General features: G+C 38.1%; 1 pseudogene; it reads left to right on the forward strand.

Moving 5' to 3' along the window:
- The first annotated feature begins 439 nt into the window (after positions 1–439).
- LOC126086969 (proline-rich nuclear receptor coactivator 2-like) lies at positions 440–21,448 on the forward strand (annotated as a pseudogene).
- The last annotated feature ends 300 nt before the right edge of the window (positions 21,449–21,748 follow it).

Genomic DNA, 21,748 nt, shown 5'->3' on the forward strand with positions numbered 1-21,748 from the left:
ATAAAGAATAACATAAAGAAGTCATTCACAGTGGGAAAGCTGCAGCATGGAAGAGCATATAATGCTTTCTTTTCTTCGGATATTTTTAATCATTTTTTGCTTGTATTAGTGGCCCTGTCAGTACTCAAGATATCTAAGTTTGAAGTGCCTTAATTCCTCATGTCTAATAATGCCAATAAAAACCATTGCCTTCCAGCGGATTCTGACTCATGCAACCCTATAGGACAAAGTAAAAATACCCCACAGGGTTTCTAAGGAGCAGCTGGTGGATTCGAACTGCCGAACTTTTGATCAGCAGCCAAACGTTTAACCACTGCCCCACCAAGGCTCCAAAGAATTCCAATAGATAAAATAAACGTGGACGGTTGGGGGGCAAGAGTGAAGAATGAGAAGTAGCTGCCGTGGCATCAATATTACTTACTGACCGTAGGCTAAAGGCATGAGGTTCCCAGAGAGAGGAGAAAACACACTTGGCTGCATTTCAGACCTGAAGAAAGACGTTACCAGAGCCACAGTCTACAAAGGTAAGTTTTTTTTTTTTTTACTTGTGTTAAACATATATGTAACAAAACATTTACCACTTCAACAATCTTTGGTGCAGTGGTTAAGAGCTCGCCTGTGAACCAAAAGTCGGCAGTTCAAATCCACCAGCCACTCCTTGGAAACCCTATGGGGCAGCTCTGCTCTGTCCTATAGGGTTGCTGACCCGGAAGTGACTCTGATGGTAACGGGTTCACATGTATAGTTCAGTAGTTCAGTGTTATGTTTATCATGTTTTTCCTCCATCATCCTTATCTGTTCCCCTATTTTACCACCACCCTTAAAAGAAACTCAGTATGACCCCACATTTATGAAACAGCTATAATGGGCCACTGTATAGAGCCCAACGTTTACTCATGCTCACTGTAAGCTCTTCAAGATGTTTACAAAACCCATTCATGTTGGAGTGATGGAAGGATGAATGAGTGATCTTCTCAAGAAAAGATACTCTGTAGGTGATATAAATCATTTTGGATGCACTTTGCTTCATGCCTTGTTGGTCACAAATAATAATTATTACAGTGATAGTATGATGTGCCACATTCTTTTATATATATCATATACTTGAATACATGTAATTATTCTGTGAGTTAGAAATCTTTATCATAAACGTTAAGGCATATAAAGTTCACATAATGATGAACTGTTAGTACAAGCAACCAAACCCTACTGGTTTCACTTGAAATTCTAAAATCTTAATCTCTTATGCCGGCCTACCTTCCATTAAATATAATCAAGTGTAAAATAGAGGCTTTTAAAGAAGATCTAAGAATCATGAATTGCAGTCTGAGATAAGGCTAACTTACCGCCAACTAATTACAAGAGTTAGCTATATGGAATAGTTTTATTTATAAACAAAATGAGTTCAAATCCTTAGATTGCAAATGAAATCCAATCTATTTTATATCTGTCCATTGATATTTGTAACTTGCTTCCTTGTTTTGAATTTGAGGTCAATAAAATTTTTCAATTATAATTCAAGAAGAAAATGTATTGTCCTACAGTAAAATAGTCAACTGTGGAAAACCAGTTTCTGTATATGAAAAATCCAAGCTGGTCTTTCTTATAAAGATGTAAGAATTATAACATCTGTTGGGTAGACATTTTTTTTTTTCCAAATAACCTTATTAGGTATGCTACAACTGAATTTGTCAGCATTTTTTTCACCATTGAAGCATACCGTAATTAACTACATAACTCTTTTTTCCATCACCTAAATTACTGTTAAATGTTCTCTCTACATTATCTCTCTGGAAAGCATTGTAACTTGAATCAATGTGAATGAAAATGTTATTACTCAGACTAATGCTACCTGCAAACGAATGTAGGAAATCACTGTTACACAAAATAAAGCCTCTGGAACTACTGGATAGCCCACACGATCTGGGGGTGTCTATTAACCTCTCACAATGTCCCACTAAATGAAAACCAGAGACAATGATCAGTTTCTGAGTATTGCCTCCTTTGTTGAAATGTATCGCGAGGTATAATTTACCAAAAGTTATTATATAAAGAAATGTGGCTTTTTGAGTGAAATTATTTTACAAAGAAATTCTTCTTTGCTTTCTACTTTTATCAACTCCCTAATGCATCGCCCATTCAATTCAGGGTACGGTGTATGCAATATTTGTTGAATTTCTGCAAATGTACATGTCATTTCTTATAACAAGTACATAAGTTGTCAACAGTTGTGGCTGCATCTTGTACGTTTGTGTGCCACCATCCCACAGTGCCAATTGTGGACAAGGTGTTCTAAATGAGCTGAATGGATTTTCTGAGCTCTGCCTCTTGTTGGGTTGAGCAGGAGCAGAAAGACTGGATGATTTTGTCCTATCTGCCAAGCTGTGTCATCAACACAATGTGAAAGAAAGTATTATTTAACTCGGGAATTCACAAGAGTAAACTAAAAAACATAATTCAAATTAATAAAGAGGTTAAGGAGGCTTGCCTGAAAGTTAAGGAGCCCTGGTTTCATGGTGGTTAAAGTGCTCCCCTGCTAACGGAAAGGCTGGTAGTTTGAAACCACCAGCCGCTCCATGTGAGAAAGATGTGGCAGTCAGCTTCCTGAAGATTTACAGCCTTGGAAGTGTGGTGGGAAACCACTGAATGTGTAGGCAGCAGGTCAGAAACGAGGGGAACCTGGGGGAATTTCCATGCTCATGGCAGCATCCCGAGGGAGTAGCAGGAGACCTCTGAATTTGTAGTCAGCAGGTCAAAAGTGAGAGGTGCCTCGGAACCCCAGTCCTGTGGCTGCCATGTGAAGTCTTGGACGGACTTGGCGGTCTGGAGGACTGTGTCCTTACGTGGTGAGATCTGACCTAGCTCGGGAGGTTAGGGTGCGAGGACGAGCTTCTGCATCTGCAATGGTGTCAGAAGGGAGGTGAATGGAATTGAATTAGATTGAACTTGTTTAGTGTGATTCATCTCTTACAAATGACGAACCCAAACGGACACATTATAACTAAAGTCCATAGTATACACAGGCTCATAGTATTCACAGATTTACGGGTTTGGTCAAATGTGTAATGCCACATATTCACCATGACGGTAGCATACAGAACAGTTTCTTCATCCTAAACAGCCACCGCGCTCCCCAACTCATCCAGCCCTCCCTCACCGGAACCACTAGAAATCACAGATTTTTTGCTATGGTTATGTCTTTTGTCTTTAGCTTTGTTCTTTTCCAGCGTATCTTATAGTCAGAATTATATAGTATATGGCCCTTTCAAACTGGCTTCTTTCACTTAGCAATGTGTTTGAAGGTCCCTCCATGTTTCATGGCTTGATAACTCATCTTTTTGTCTCTGAAAATAATATTCCATGTTATAGATATACCACAGTTTGTTTATTCATTCTTCTGTTGAAGGACACCTTGGTTTTTTTTTTTTCTTTCAATTTTTGACAAACGTGAATAAAGCTTCCACTGGCATTTGTGCGCAAGTTTTGTGTATGGACATAAGTGCTTACCTCATCTGGATAAATATCTAGGAACAAGACTGCTCGGTCATACTGTAAGCCTGTGTTTAGTTTCGTGAGAATCTGCCAAACCATCTCCCAAAGTGACTGTGTCCATTTGCATTCCCGCTGGCAATAAGTGAGTGTTCTATGGCCCCATAACCTCACCAGAATTTGGTGTTGTCAGAGTTTGAGATTTTAGTCATTCTAATAGGTGTGTAGTATAGCTCATTGTATTTTTAATTTACATTTCCTTCTTTCTCTCTAGTAGGATTTTTTTCTCAAAGTCTACTTTTATCTGACATTTATATAGCCAATTCTGCTTTTTTATTGATATCTTCATGATGTATAATTTTCCGTCTTCTTACTTTCAACCTGCCTGTATCTTTCTTTGAAATGAGATTCTAGTAGGAAGCATCTGAACGAGTCATGCTTTTTTATCCCCTCTGTCAGTTTTTTATGTACTTAGATTATTTATATTTAACTTATTTATTGATATGTTATGAGGGCAGTGGCGGTACAGTTGTAGAGTTCTCGCCTTCCATACCGGAGCCCCAGGCACAGCCACCACACATCAGTGGAGGCTTGCAGGTTGCTACGGTACTGAACAGACTTCAGCAGAGCTTCCAGACTAAGACAGACTAGGAAGAAAGGCCTGGCAATCTACTTCTGAAAATCAGCCAACAAAACACTGTGGATCACAAGAGTACTATCCAACTGTACGTGGGGTCACTGTGATTCAGGAGCCCACTTGACAGCAGCTAACAGCAACCGAATGTTAGGACTCATGTCTACCATTTTAGAATTTGCTTTCTGCTTGTTTTTTTTTTTTTTTTTTTTTTAGCTCAGGTTCTTTTTTCTTGCCTTTCTTTTTTTTTTATTTGAACATTTTTAGGGTTCCATTTTGACTTAATTATAATTTGGGGGTTATATTGATTTGTGCAGTTACTTGGTGGCTGCTGTTCATATTATCACATTAAAAAAAAAAAAAAACCCACTGCCATCGAGTCGATTCCCACTCACGGCAACCCTGCAGGGCAGAGTAGAACTGTCCCACAGAGTTTGCAAAGAGCTGCTGGTGGATTCGAGCTGCCAAACTTTTGGTTAGCCGCCAAGTTCTTAAACACTGCTTATCATAGACTGCTGTTGGTGACATTTTACCACTTTGAGTGAAGTATAGGAACTTTAAAACCCAAACCAAACCAAATCTAGTGCCATCAAGTCGATTCCGACTCATAGAGACCCTGTAGGACAGAGTAGAACTGCCCCATAGAGTTTCCAAGGAGCGCCTGGTGGATTTGAACTGCCAACCCTTTGTTTAGCAGCCATAGCACTTAACCAGTACACCACCAGGGCTTCCATAGGAACTTTACTTCCATTTAAATCCCTTTAACCTCCCCACTTTTCAAATGTAATTTACAGATTTTAGCGTGAATTATATGATTTGCGAGGTCTCGAAATTGTATATTTTTATATTGTCATTTTTACATTCCAATTTTTATTTAGTTATTTTGAGTTTGATGTTTGATTTGGCACTTTCTGTGCATTATAATACACTAAAATTCTTGGAAAATGCAGGGAGTGACAATATATAAAGATATATATATATTTTTCACTTTAAAAGGAGATATCCAAAAGAAATTCCTAGAAACTAATGTTTTAGGTGTCAAGATTGATCTCAACACTACATGAGTCCTCCTGGAAGGCTGGAGCTTCTGAAGCTATGATCATAGAGTCCCTCTTTGCTTTCTTCGCCTCAGGGAGGAAATGCAGTTACATGAATTGAGAATGCAGTATTTCATCATATCTAATCTTAAAAACCAAACCAAACCAGTTGCTGTCTGGTCAATTCTGACCCGTAGCAACCCTACAGGACAGAGTAGAAGTGCTTCATAGGGTTTCCAAGGAGCAGCTGGTAGATTTGAACTGCCAACTTTTTGGTCAGCAGCCATATCACTTAACCACTGCGTCACCAGGGCTCCATACCTAAACTTGGCATAATGAAATATCACCTTATTGTTCATTCTCTGGGAAGTATAGCAGAAGCTAGTGAGCAGCCAAACCTAATAAAGGAGCATGTGTCTCAGCTGGACGAGCATTTGTAGGATAATTTCCTTTTACACTACAAAGGGATTTTATAGATCAAGGGAGGAAAGGAGCTGATGCAATATTACCTGCCACGGAAGGACAAAAAAGCCATTTATTCAGGCAACAATTTTATTCAGAAGCACTGCGTATTGTAATGTGTGTGTGTGTATACATATGCATATATATATATGTGTATAGATACATATATACACGGCAACCCCATGCTTATCGCTGTAGAACTGTGCTCTGTAGGGTTGTCAGTGGTTGATTTTTCAGAAGCATATTGCCAAGCCTCTCTTCCAAGGCACCTCCAGGTGGGCTCAAACCTTCAACCTTTCAGTGTGTTACTAAGCACATTAATCGGTTGCACCAGCTAGGGGTGGAATTTGTGTAGAAATATGAAACACTGTAGTAGAATTTTCTTTTTCAGCGCGCTTACCAGTTATATAGATGTGTGTTTGTCTGAGCGTGTGTGTGTTTTCTCTTGCACCCCTCACCACGCCCCCACCCCGCCCCGACCAAGTTTAGGCATCGTTAATAAATCAATCTTCAGTTCGTTAATGATGTTAATACTACCGTTCTTATGCTGAACAAATATCACTAGTGCGGACGCACTAGAGGTGTTGATATGACAAAGGGCACTGTCGCAAAGACAGAGAAGAACCCCGAAAACTTTGTTTTACTTTTTCATCGTCTTTAAATAAAGATGCAGGGCTTTAATGATGACTTTCAAGCATAGTCGATTAAACTGTTTACATCACAGGATATATCTTTCAAGAGTTTATAAAACACAGAATTAGTGTGAAAATATCACTGCTGTGTATTATCAATGTATAAGATAAGAAATCTAATATGAAATGCTATTAATAACAAAATGCAGTATCAATGACGTGCCTAATTCTCAAGTAAATAATTACCGTATGCCTAGCCCTGTAAGCAACTTCCCCGACACATTTCTAGGGCAATATTTGTGCGTTTCCATATAAACAGAAATGTTTCCAGATATAGGAATAGAGTAGGGGAATTGCATAATACACATCGTTCAAAAATATTCATATATATGTCTACACAGCTAGGCTTTCCTTTAACCAAATATTGATTCTTACAAGTGAGGCAAGTCTAGCAGAGAACACCATCAGCCTCTACATTCTGTTGTTTTTGCTTTTTTTTTTTTTTTCGATTCCCTACCCCCCACCTTCTGCTATCAATGCTTTGGACATAAAATTGTTCTAAAAAAAGTATAACTTAATAGCCACAGACTTGGCCCTACCGATTGTCAGAGCTCAAACTGAAAGTCAAAGACAGTGCAAATCTGAGAATACAGAAAACAAAAGAATTGGTGGCTTCGGAGGTTGTATTCTTAACATTTAACAATATTTGTTTTTTTAGGAAGAATAATTCCAATAACCTTTACGGAAAGGATCTCAACACACAATTGGGAAAAGAGGGCCGAGTCCATGTACATAAGTTGTAGCTTCTTTCTTTCCTGCAAATTGTCATTAATTATCTTGTGAAGCAAGGTCCATTTAATATGTACCAGTGATATTTTAACCTTCTCCACACCACGGAGAATATGTGAATACTTGGAAGAAACAACTGCAAAAAAAAAAAAATGTAAAATTAACCAGACAATTATGTGGCATAAGGTGTATTATTTGCCAAAACTATGCATGTTATTTGCCTTGGAGACAGCTCCAGCTCATGGCGACCTTATGTATAACACAACGGAACGTTACCTGGTCCTGCGCCATCCTCATGATCACTGGTATGTCTGAGCCCATTGTTCCAGCCATTGTGTCAATGCATCTCATGAGAGTTTTCCTCATTTTTGAGGATCTTCTACATTTTTTTTTCTACATTACCAATCAAAAAAAAAGGGAAACAAACAAATGGAACATCCATTTCCTTGTAGACCACTCTCCCACGCAATCTATTTGGTTTTTTTTTACTTTTCAAAGTCCAAGGTATTTGGGTTTCCTATTTTGTTCAGTTGTTAACTGTAATTAGCCAGGAGAGATAGGTGAAATGGGTTATTGATGGACTGATGTTGCTGACCAACTTCGCCACTGAACTCTTACTGGACATTCCTGCTTGAATGTCAACCTAACAAAACTTTCAAAATAAATCTGAAAAAGCAAATCCTTAAGAAGTCCCTTACTTACCACCATTCACTCAGTTGCTCAGACCAAAAACATTGGAGTAAATCTTGATTCCATTATTGTTTGCACAGCTGTCATTCAGTTCATCAACAATTTCTGACAAGGTCTTCTTTCAAAACGTACTCCATCCATGTAGCTACCAAACTAAATAGAGCAGCTGGAGCCCTGGTGGCACAGTGGTGAAGAGCTACAGCTGCTAACCAAAAAAGGTCGGCAGTTGGAATCCACCAGCTACTCCTCCTCCTCGGAACACTATGGGGCAGTTCCACTGTGTCCTATAGGGTCGCTATAGTTGGAATCGACTCAACGGCAACGGGTTTGGTTTGTTGTTGTTTTTAATGCCTCCAAATGATTGCACTCTACAGCCGGTTCTCTACACAGCATCGACACCATTCTCTTCTATGAGAAAAATTGATCACTCTTCCAATTTAAAACAAAAACCTTAATGGTCGTACACCTAGGTAAACTCCCAAAGGCTAGCCTTTGTGTATAGATGTTCAATCATTGTTTCCCAAATTTTAATGTGCATACAAATCAGCAAGTTTGAGTGGGACTTGAGATGCTGCAAGCTTCCTGTGAGTGTTTCTCAGCTGATAAGTAGAGCCCACTTGTGGGCTCTAAATTTTCTAGCTCCTGGTTGTCTTTCCAACCTCATCACCCCTCGCTCTCTGGATTGCTCACTCTGCTCCAACCACATTTGCCTTCCTGCTGTCCCTCAAGCCAAGTTCAATCTGCCTTTGAACTTTCTACTTCTACTCTCCATTCTTGCAGATGCTTTCTTCACTTCTTCATTCACGTCTTTGCCAAAAAGTCATGTCATCAGAAATAAATGTGGTCACTGACAAATCTAACAAAGATAATATTCACCCTCTTTTAATATTTTTCTTAATATCTATAGTCACATATCATTGTATATATGGATTTATCTATTGCCCATCTTACTACAAGAGTATAAGCTCTGTTGGGATTGGAATTTGTCTATTTTGTTTATTTTTCTGTTCCCAGCATTCAGAACTGACAAGAATAGAGCCTGACACATAGCAGAGGCTGAACAAATATTTGTTTACAGAGTGAATGAATAAAGGATGACTATATTTTTTTTATGAAGCCTTTTTTTTTTTTTATGGGGCAGTTCTACTCTGTCCTGTAGGGTCGCTATGAGTCGGAATCAACTTGACGGCAAAGGGCTTCGGGTTTTTGGATGTGACCTTAATAACAACGACAACAAAGATTTAAAAAATCCACCACCCACAACTGACCACTTGTCTTCGTTTAGCATTCTGGGATCCCACTGCTATGCATTTGCATTGCATATTAAAATTTTGGAAGAGGACAATAACTTTCTTTTTGGTTGGACTTCAACTCCCTTCTTCACTGGCACCTTGCCACCCCACAGACACCTCCTGTCTCATGACTTATGCTGAAAATGTCTTCCAGAATTTCATAAAACCACAGATTCTCAAACAGCTGTTGCCTTGCCAGTCACCTCCCCAGCCCAGGCGCACACCTCACTAAGGATCCCTGATGCCCCACAGAGTGAGGAAGGTCATTTCTTACACTGTGTCACCTCTGTATACACCATCTTACATGTCGCTTCTTCATCTCTTTCAGTTCAACCGGAAGAGATGACTAGTCTGCCGGCATTAAAAAAGCACATCACTCAGTCTTTCAACAGGCTCTATGTTCTTGTCTGACAGATTTTTTTATTGAATATGTGTTAGTTTTAATAAATATACTCTTGAATACAATTCTATATACGTATACGATCAGTAACTTTATTATATACTTATGTATTCTATATAAATTCACAGATTATTAGTGTTTATATTTACATTTCAAGTATTTTATATGACTAAGATGTGATTTGATTGTATATGTATACTTTATTAAGTTTTTATATTAATTCATAATCTTCTCTAATACCATAGTTTCAGGATATAATTTTAATTGCTTTAACTTCAACAGTGCAGAATGATGTAATTAATTATACTGCTTCAATTAAAAATTCTTTTTCATTCTAGTCTACTGGTAATGCACCTGATTGTAATAATTTCATAAAGTAGTAGTTTGCAGGTGATTAAACCAAAAAACCAAATCCACTGCCGTCAAGTTGATTGTGACTCATAGTGGCCCAATAGGACAGAGTGGAACTGCTCCATAGGGTTTCCAAGGAGCAGCAGGTAGATTTGAACTGCTGAACTTTTTGGTTCACAACCACAGCATGTCTTGGCTTTTAACCATATCGCCACCAGGACAATAGTTAGGTGATTACTCCCTACTTATTTAAACTGATTTATTTGTGTTTCCTAATAAGAAAGAGGCCATTTTGGGGGAAAATCACATATAGACTCAGGATTGCCCTTAAATCTGGCAGGCATATTTGGAACACAATGCTCATCTTAGATTGGAAATACATTCATAACCTATCATTTTAGAGTTGAGGAGAGGAGACGATGACCCTGACTATTTTACATGACCTGCCCTCAAACACATGGTTCATTAGTGAGAAAATAAAGAAGGCCATACCATGTTCCTATTCACAGGCTGAGTTTTTGTGTAGTACCACACCACATGGTGCAAACAATACATTACAAAGGGTCAGAAGAAAGTACAGATATTTCTTTTTGCATTGGAACCAGAACTCTTTGATGTGTTCACTTCCTCTCATGCCCTGGCCACATTTATCTCAATAGAGGTAACTCAGCATCTGACTGTGTTTAGTCAGAACCTTACAGTTATATTTTTTCTCTTTCTCTGATTTTCCAGCATTCCATACCATTAATTTTTAGGAACATATCTTATAAACTCCATATGACTATTTTAATTTGGATTAATATATGAAAACATGGACCTTAAGACAAAAGGCATTATTAGCAGTAAAAAGAGCAATAAAGAGAAGACATTAAAATATATATATACATTACCTGGGAAAATATAATAATGATGAATTTACAGATATTGCCTCAGGGCAAATTTACAGTCATACACATATTCTTCAATTATTTTAGCTCACTTATGGTAATTTCTTTTCTTTTCCATGAATATTTTAGAATAACTTTTTATGTTCACTGAAGAAAATCTGTAAGTAGTTTGCTTGGAAATGTGTTGAATCCAGGTCATGTCTGCGACCACCCAAACACCTTCCCACAGAACTGGGTATCTAAGTGAAGGAGTATCTGAGATGAAATAGACAATAAATTGTCAATTATATTGTCATTGGAATGGCATATTTTTGCAAATTTCACAAAAGAATTATGACCATGTGAACACGTTGCTAAGGCCTCTTCAGAGCTTTGTAAGGAGTCTTGGAAGTAAAGTATCGCGAAACTGAAGTTTTCTTATTTTCTAGGTAAGTTCACTTCTATTCATTTACTTTAATATATGCCTTTATTGCTCTGAAAGAAAAATTAAAAACTGACTATGAATTGTACCAACACAAATAATTTAAAAAGAACACTGAATCCATGCAATGCCCTATATTCAAACCACAAGAGAAGAATTGCCAGTGTGCCATTTCTGAACCTACACTGAAATATTTTCATCCAAAATAAATTCTATTTAAAATCACTTTTTGTTGCTCCATTTCAAAAGAAATCATGATGAATGAGTCTCTTCTGAATTGCACATCCGTTTATATACTTGAAAATGTTTATTAACTGTTCCTCATTCTTGCCTTTGTCAGGCTAGCCAACACAAGTCCGTTTCTTGGCTAATAACCCAGTGTATTCTCAAATCTAAAAATCATCTTTACCTTCAGTCTTTGGCAGGTTTCTAATAATGCCATTAAGTGCATGAGGAGAAAACTATATATAATATATATATACATACACACACTCTCTTTTCTCTAAAAAAATAAGTATCCTAATATATGCTTACTTTTAGTTCCCCTTCCTTGCCTTTGTAGTGAGAGATGTTGCATTGTGAAATGCTCAGTGATAATTGCATTTCCACACTCTTAAGTTAATAAAATGTCAAGACGAAAGAAAGAGAATGAGTTTTCTTAAGGAAACGAATATGGTCCAATGAATTGGAACTTTGAAAAAACTCATGCCTGTATACATCAGTGAAGGACAAAAGGTAGCCTTTACAGCAATCAGTGCAGAAGATTAGATTATGATTTTACATCATTAACAAAGTACAACCAGTGGAAAGTTACCAAAGAGAGGAAGTACCGTAACTGACCAAAAGAGTAAAAATGGGAAGAGACTATTCTTCATGTTTACTTTAACTATGTGCTTATTAAATTGTATCTTAGAATTAAATATTAATGTCAAATCCAGCCCGTATATATATAAAAGATAGACTAAAGAAGTAACTTTAGTTTCTGGCAATATTCTATATTAGATACTCTGAATAACCCCCCAGTGGAATAAAGAACACGACAGATAATGTTGATTGATTATTTGGATGATTGATCAGTTGATTTAGAATGTATTGCTTAGGCACTACAACACTAAGCTATCTGTAAGGTCTCAAATAAAGTAAAAGATGAGACAAGGGGCTGTTTTCAAGTGTCAGATTCAGCTTCCACCCTGCGGAATTCTGTGGAATCCTGGAGGCACTGAGCTTCTGCTTAGACAGCTGCACAGTTTGCAGAGGATAGCAACTAAAATTTAGGATTCATGATAGTTACAGAATCTATTTAGGAATACTGAGATTTCTAACAGCAAATTTCTTGAGATTCCCAAGAACAATTTACCTGAGATTTTGCTAAAAAGCTGACCTTCATATAGATTTTAAGCTCAAATTCTTGGTTCCAAGTGTTGGTTAAAAGCAAACAAACATTAAACAAAAAATGTCGGTGGGAGCAGTGAGTGGGTGGATTTAAAACAATGTGCCCCTCGCTGCTTTTGTCCTTAGCTGGCAGAAGGAAATGCAAATCTTCTGCTGACACTCAACTGAGGCCACCAAGAATTTCAAAGAAAATAAGCAGCTCACAATAAAAAATCACAAAAAGCCCAACAAACAAATTGCAGCATGTAAGAAACAGGAAAACAATCCGACAACAAAAATAGACCACGACAATTTCAGGTACTGGCATTATCAGACACAGAATGTAAAATAAATATGTATAAAATTTTGAAGAACTAAGTAGAAGCTGTAGATATAACCATGCAACACAAGTGAATAGCATAGATTTGGGAAAGGACAAAACAGAATTTGTAGAAATTAAATATGTAATATTTACAAAATTAAATTTTAAATTGTATGCACTTATGAATATAGCCTAAAATTACCTCAAGCAGAAATGCACATAAATACAAAAAGAAATTGAAAAATCTATTGTTGAGCTGGGAAATTTTCACACATATCTCTCGTTAATTTATAAACATAAGAAATTTTAAAAATAAATAAGAATAAAGAACATAAAAATTTTTATTTGGTTAGCATTCACACACACACAGGGAACGCCTGGCTCCATGTGTCATCTTTGCTTCTTCTTGTCAGGCTGTGAAGCACCTCTTGGCTGGGGGGCCACCTCTCCAGTCTGTACCACCACATTGATGGGATGCCTGCGGATTTTTTTTGTTCTTGTTTGTTTTCTTTTTTCCTTTTTGTTTTCTTCATTTCTCAGTTTCTTGTCTCTCTCTACCTACCTTCTTTTCCTGTCTCTGAATACCTGGCACTGTGTGCCATCTCTGCCCCTTCTAGCCGGGCTGTACTGTGTGGCTTCGGAGTTACTTCCCCAGTCTGCATGGCCATGCTGGTGGGATCCCTGGGGGCATGTCTTTGTTTTTGTTGTTGTTGTTATTTTTATCTTATTTATTTAATTATTTTTTCTCCTTTTTTGTTTTTCTTCATTTCTCAGTTTCTTGTCCCTCTCAACGCTACAAAAAAAAAAAAAAAGCACTACAAAATGACAGCAATAAATTCACACCCATCAGTAATTATACTGAATGGAAGTGGCCTAAAAGCACCCATAAAGTGACAGAGAGTGATAGAATGGATGAAAAAACAGGATCCATTAATATGCTGTCTATAAGAAACTCACCTTAGAAACAAAGATGCAAATTTATTAAAAATCAAAAGATGGAAAAAAATATTTAAAGCAAATAATGACCAAAAAGGACCAGGAGTAACAATACTAATCTCAGATAAAATAGACTTTAAGACAAAATCTACCATAAATGACAAAGAAGAGCACTATATAATGATTAAAGGACAATCCATCATGAAGACATAACCATAATAAACACCTACACACCCAATGACAGGGCTCCAAGATACAAAAAAAAAAAAACTCTAACCGCACTGAAAAGAGAAATTGGCAGTTCCACAATAACAGTAGGAGAATTCAGCACATCACTCTCAGTGAAGGACAGAACATCTAGAAAGAAACTCACCAAAGATACAGAAGATGTAGAGGACATAATCAGCCAACTTGTGGGGCAGTTCTACTCTGTCCTATAGGGTGGCTATGAGTCAGAATTGACTCGACGGCTATGGGTTTGATATCATAGACATATATGGAACACTCCACCCAACAGCTGCAAACTGCACATTCTTCTCCAATGCACTTGGAACATTCTCCAGAATTGACCACATCTTAGGCCACAGAGCAACCCTCAATGAAATCCAAAATACTGAGATAATACAAAGTATCTTCTCTGGCCACAACATCATCAAAGCAGAAATTAACAGGAAGAGAACGGGAAAAAAATCAGTTGCATGGAAACTGAGCAACACCTTGCTGAAAAACTACTGGGTAATAGAAGAAATCAGAGATGGAATAAAAAAAAAAATCCTAGAATCAAATAAGAATGAAAACACATCATACCAAAACTTTTGGGACACAGCAAGGCAAAGCTCAGCGGTCAATTTATAGCAGTAGATAAAAAAAAAAAAGATGCACACATCAAAAAAGAAGAAAGGAACAAAATCAAAACAGTAGCTGCGCAACTAGAACAAATAGAAAGAGAACAGAAAAAAGAAGCCCACAGCCACCAGAAGAGAGGATATAATAAATATCAGAGCAGAAATAAATGAAATGGAGAATAGAAAACAATAGAAAGAATCAACAAAACCAAAAGTTGGTCCTTCGAAAAGATCAACAAAGTCGACAAACCACTGGCCAAACTGACAAAAGAAAAACAAGAGATGATGCAAATAACCTAAATAAGGATTGAAATAAGGGTCATTATAGTAGGCCCAACTGAAATAAAAAGGATCATAACAGAGCATTATGAAAAACTATACACCAACAAATCTGAAAACCTAGAGGAAATGGACAAACTTTTAGAGACACACTACCTACCCAAACTAATGCAAAACAATGTTGAAAATCCAAACAGACTCATAACAAGAGAAGAGATTGAAAATGTAATTAAAGGAAAAAAAAAAAAAAAAAAAAGGCCTCCCAACAACAAAAAAAAAGCCCTGGGCCAAAGGGCTTCAGTGGAGAATTCTACCACTCAGAGAAGCGGTTACTCCAGTACTACTCAAGCTATTTCAGAACGTACAAAAGGAAGGGATATTTCCGAATTCATTCTATGAAGCCAGTATAGCCCTGATACCAAAACAAGGCAAAGACACACAAAAAAAGAAAGTTACAGACCATTATCTCTCATGAATATAGATGCAAAAACTCTCAACAAAATTCTAGCCAATAGAATTCAGCATCATACCAAAAAAAAAATAATACACCATGACCAAGTAGGATTCATATCAGGCTGGCAAGGATGATTCGACATTAGAAAATCAATCAACATGACCCACCACATAAATAAAAGAATTACATGATCATCTCGATCAATGCAGAAAGACATTTGACAAACTCCAACACCCATTCCTGAATAAAATTCTCAATAAAATAGGTATAGAAGGGATATTCCTCAACATAATAAAAGGCATCTATACAAAACCAACAGCCAACATCGTTCTTGATGGAGAGAGGTTGGAAACATTCTCCTTCACAAGACAAGGATGCCCTTCATCACCACTCCTATTTAATATTGTGCTGGAAGTCCTAGCTAGAGCAATCAGGAAAGAAAAAAATAAAAGGCATCCAAATTGATAACGAAGAAGTTAAACTGTTCCTATTTGCAGATGATATGATACTATATACATATAAAACCCAAAAGGCTCCACAAGAAAACTACTGGAACTAATTAGAAAGATTCAGCAGATTAGCAGGATACAAGATAAACGTACAAAAATCATTTGGATTCCTATACACCAATAAAGAGAACGATGAAAAGGAAATCACAAAAACAATACCGAAGAAGACATTCAAACAGTTAACGGACACATGAGGCAATGCTCATGATCACTAGCCATTATAGAAATGCAAATCAGAACCACAATGAGATACCATCTCAGACTGGCATTACTGGCATGAGTCAAAAAAAACAGAAAATAACAAATATTGGAGAGGCTGCAGAGAGACTGGTACTCTTGTGAACTGCCGGTGGGAATGCAAAATGATAGAGCCATTTTGGAAAAGGATATGGCACTTCATATACCCACTGCCGTTGAGTTAATTCCGACTCATAGCAACCCTATAGGACCGAGTAGAAGTGCCCCACGGGGTTTCCAAGGAGCATCTGTGGATTCGAACTGCCAACCTTTTGGTTAGCGGCTGTAGCTCTTAGCCACTATACCACCAGGGTTTCTGGCGCTTCCTTAGAAAGCTAAAAATAGAAATACCATATAATCCAGCAATCCCACTCCTAGGAATATATCCTAGAGAAATAAGAGTCATCATACGAATAGACATATGCACACCCATGTTCATTGCAGCATTGTTCACGATAGTAAAAAGATAGAAACAACCTAGATGCCCACCGATAGATGAATGCATAAACAAACTATGGCGCATACACACAATGGAATACTATGCAGTGATAAGAAAAAAAAGTGATAGAGAACGATAAATCTGTGAAGCATCTCATAACATGGATCAATGTGGAAGGCATCATGTTGAGTGAAATAAGTCAATCACAAAAGGACAAGTATTGTATGAGACCACTACTATAAAAACTCATGAAAATGTTTACACACAAAAAGAAACAATCTTTGATGGTTATGAGGGAAGAGAGGGGTGGGGATGGAAAAACACTAAATAGGCACTAGATAAGTGGTAACTTTGTGAAGGGTAAGACAGTATGCAATACTGGGGAAGCCAGTACACCTTGTACAAGGCAAGGTTATGGAAGCTCTGTAGACACATCCAAACTCCCTGAGGGACCAAATTGCTGGGCTGAGGGCTGTGGGGACCATGGTCTCAGGGAACGCCTGGCTCAATTGGCAAAATATAGTTTGTAAAGAAAATATTCTAACTTCTACTTTGGCGAGTAGCACAAGGGGTCTTAAAAGCCTGTGAGCGCCCATCTAAGATACTCCACTGGTCTCACCCCTTTGGGAGCAAGCGAGAATGAAGAAGACTAAAGATACAGGGGAAAGATTAGTCCAAAGGACTAATGGACCACATCTACTATGGCCTCCACCTGACTGAGTTCAGTACAACTAGACGGTGGCCGGCTGCCACCACTGACTGCTCTGACAGGGATCACAATGGAGGGTCCTGGACAGAGCTGGAGAAAGGGGTAGAACAAAATTCTAACTCACAAAGAAAAAAAAAAAAAGACCAGACTTGCAGACCTGACAGAGACTGGAGAAGCCCCGAGAGTATGGCCCCTATATGCCATTCTAGCTCAGAGATGAGGTTACTCCTGGGGTTCACCCTTCATCCAAGGATTGGATGGGCCCATAAAGCAAAACAAGACTAGAGGGGCACACCAGCCCAGGGGCAAGGACTAGAAGGCAGTAGGGCACAGGAAAGCTAGAAATGGGGAATCCAGGGTCTAGAGGGGAGAGTGTTTTGTGGGGTTATTAAGCAATGTCATAAAACAATATGTGTACTAACTGTTTAATGAGAAGCTAGTTTGTTCTGTAAACTGTCATCTAAAGTACAGTAAAATATATATATATTACATTAGTTCAATGAAATTGTAAAAAAAATGTATTATTATTATTATAGTGGCCCCACCCATTGGGCACACCATCCTTGGCTGCCCCAAAATTCCAAGCCCTTTGAGGGTGAGACCTTCATCTCTGAACTCCCAGTGCCCAGGACAGCACTGGGACATGCAAATGCTCAGTGAGATGCTATCATGTGGATGGGTGGAGGGAAAAGTGTGTCATCATCAACTTCTATGATAGGAGGAAGGAAAACTAAGTGACAAATAGAAGTACAAGCGACTTCCTGTGAGAGTCAGAGAAGAGAGCAATTAATTGTTACTGGCTAGGATGAGACACTGGACAAGGCTTCACAAAGGAGAGAGCCTTTGGGTGTGGTAATTTTGCTTAACTAATAAGAGCTCTGTTGATTGATCATCTTACTATATGTGGTCTTTTGTTTGGCTGGTTGGTTTTCCTAAAGCTCTATATTGTGTTATATTTCTGAGTTTAACCTTCAGGGTTTATCTGGGAGTGTTACCAGGCAGTGTAGTTACTCACATACCATTGAGAGAATGAAGAGCTTCTTTCAATCTGAAAAGCCTTTCCCCTTCAGTTAAACATATTAGTTTCAGAGATACATACTTAGAGAGATGATAGAGGGAAAGGGTGCCAAATTATCTGGATGAGATTCTTATCACTTTGCATTCCTAATTATCATTGACCATTTATTTATGAATTCGTTCACCTAATACTTACTGAACATAGATACATCCACTGATCGTAGTAGATGCAGGGGAAATGGATGGCAAAACACAGTGACTGTCTTCAAGCAAGATCCCATCAATCAAATCAACATTCCCTTGTATTCAAGAATATCTGTACAGGACAAATATTTTTCTGGGATTTGTTTTTCATTTTCTAGTCATTTTATTCTTTATTTCATTCTAAATGCTCAACAAGTAACAGTCGTACCTGTTATTTCTTTATATTGTTTCCACTAAGTATATTCTTTGTGCTTATGGTATAGGCGGAGTTCTATAAATGTTGCCAGCAGATAGAGGCAATGATAACTGCTAGAATTTTTTAAGTAAATTTAGTAATAAATAAAATTAAATAAGACATAGGGATATGTCTTCTCAAAAACTCACCAGTCTACTGGCACGTGAGAAAATGGAAATTATGAAATGAGTGGTTTTGCAATTATCTAATTAAGTTGCATGAGGTACGTTATAGAGGTCAAAATGTGGTCCTCAGCTGGACTCAAAGTTTTATCCCACCAATTTAAGCAGTAAGTTGCAGAAGGTAGTATTGTCTGTTGTAAAAAAAAAAATCAGCTGTCTATGAGACAAATCAAATTCGACTCATGGAGGCCCCATGTGTTGTAGAATAGAACTGTACACCATAGGGTTTTCTTGGCTGTGACCTTTCAGAAGTAGATCACGAGGCAGGGACAGAGTACCCAATACACAAGGTACACAATGGTTTACTTGTACTTATTTACTAATCTGTAGGGCACAATTTCACCTGGTTTTCAACACATCCTTAGTAAGTAAATGAGTAAACACAGTCAAATCCCTGCGTATCTCGTTTACTGTAAGCCTGTGCGCGTGCCTTAAAAAAAGTGCCTTACTTACCGGTTAATCCACCCCTGTCAGCAGTGCACTTCTGGGGTGGGGAGGGGGATCGCCAACCTTTTGGTTAGTAGTCAAGCAGGGGAGTTTAACATGAAGTACGGAGTCTCCAGGTGGTATTGACAGCTAATTTGCTTGGGTGACCACCTAAAGATTGAAGGTTTGACCCAGAGACACCTTGGAAGAAAGGCCTGGTGATATAATTCCAAAATGTCAGCCACTGAAAACCCTGTGGAGCACAGTTTTACTCTGACCCTCATGGGGTCACCACGCATTGAAATGGACTCCGCAGCAATTGGTTTTGCTTGGTTCTCGACCAGTCTGTATTTCTACATATCTTTTTGTTTTATAGTCCTAGTTATTGTATTTTATATACCATATTTAAACATTTTTTTCCCTGAAAAATCCCATGGGCTATGCTACGCTGCCAAAGAAGTCTATGGCATAAAAATTCTCACTCATCTTGATTAAATTACCTAGTCTTCCTGAGGTTCAGTTTTCTTATCTTAAAGTGATTGTAGCTGTCTCATAAACTCGTCGTGAGGATTACATGAAGTAGTATACACATGGAGCTGAGAGCAGTTTGTGAGACACACTGTGAATTTAATGTGTTAGATAATTGCAGTAATTACCAATGTTGGACGCTCTTGAGCACAAATCCTCATTCCATTACTTCCTATTGCATGACATTAGTATATCACTGGATTTTTTCTGAATTTAAACTTCTTCACCTGTGAGGGAACTTCAGCTGTTAGGAAGCCTAAAGGGGTCATTGGGGAAGGACATATATGGAAGTACTTTATGGATGTTGAAGAATTATTTGAATTATGCTATAATTATCATCGTTCTTATTGAATACTAAGATCAGGACATAATATCAGAGACATCTCAATGCTATGAAATTTCTACTAAAACCTGAGAGACCCAAGAAAAGTATAAGAAAGCCGTTTTGAAAAGGAAAAGGAAAAGCAAATAAATTTGACAGTAGCTTTAAATTAGCCAAATAAAACTTGTTGCCGGCAAGTCAATTCTGATTCATAGCGACCCTAGAGGACGGAGTAGAACTGCCCTGTAGGTTTTCCAAGGCTGTAATCTTTCGCAAGCAGACTGCCACATCTTTCTCCCACAGAGAGTCTGGTAGGTTCCAACTGCCAACCTTTCAGGTAGCAGCCGAGCACTTAACCACTGCACTTAACTGTATATTAATGCTAAAAGCAACAAAATTGTGAGCCAAGATAACTGTTTATGCTCAGTGGCTACCTTCAGATTTCTTGGTGAATGCTTCTCAACTTCAGTGTTTTGTGCACAATTTGGGGTCAGGACAAGTTATCTTGGACAGATGTATTTGAATTCCACATTTAAATTAATTTGAGATATTAATAAAATATTAAGAAACAGGTCGATAGACGCAGAAGGAGAAGGTCGATTGGAGACACCGGTGTGATCATTAGCTCCCCCATTGGTGCTCGTGGGCTTTGTTGGTTCCATGCCTCATCTCTCTTGGAAGGGGAGGGAGCCTTCAGCATCACATAGGAGCCCCACTGCCCTAGCTCTGAGCTTGAAGTCACTGGGACTTCTCTCAAACTTGTGTGCTGAGGACACTCAGATGCTGGCCTCGGCTCCTAGGCTGAACTCAGCAGATCAGCCCCTGAGAACTTCTGTATTCAGGCAAAGGAAAGAATCTGTCCAAAAGCAACACTTATCATCCTGGTCTTGGCAACAAGGAAGAGGACAGGTAGTGGAAATCCTACCATCTGAAAAGCAAATGGAAAGTGACAACGAACCTGAATACGAGTGGTGGAGAGAGGCATAACATTCCAGTCCCCTAATCTAGAAATGTTAGTAAGAACCAGCAACGGCTTAATAGACAAAAGACCAAGGATCAGCATTTCTAGAGGAAGATCATTCATAAGAAAATAGAAGGACATGCAAAAAGCAGGGAAGAACAAACTATATTTTCCAACCAATCCAAATAGGAACTCCAGCATATCAAGCCCCAGCTTACTTTTTCAGTCGCAAACTGGTCAGAACTATGCTGGAGCCAAGTTTAGTGAGCCACCTTCACCAAGTGTTCTTCCTAAACCATCTAGCCACTGGGTTCCTGTTTCCTTTAATCCTTCTGATAAAGAGGTAATGGCATTTCAACTTAAAGCCTCACTTAAAGTACAGGTATAAAATAAGATAAAGAACTAATGTTTAAATTTAGGTATCATTGTAAAGAACAGTCAGTGGGTCTGAAACAAGTTCCCTAGGGAATTATTCTATTGTGGAAAATATGATTGGACTTCTTGCTTGTTCTACATGATTCATGCATTGTGATGCCCACCACTAAATACTAATAATTGTACTTGATATTGTGCTCTCTCTCATTTGACTAACTCGTGAGTGAAACCATCCCTTTTTAGATTTGCCTAGTGGTAAAGGAATCAACTTTTTCTATTGCTTGTTGGGGAAAATACTAATTTAAGATTATCA

The sequence above is a fragment of the Elephas maximus genome, chromosome 12, assembly GCF_024166365.1.
Source record: "Elephas maximus indicus isolate mEleMax1 chromosome 12, mEleMax1 primary haplotype, whole genome shotgun sequence".
Taxonomy (NCBI): domain Eukaryota; kingdom Metazoa; phylum Chordata; class Mammalia; order Proboscidea; family Elephantidae; genus Elephas; species Elephas maximus.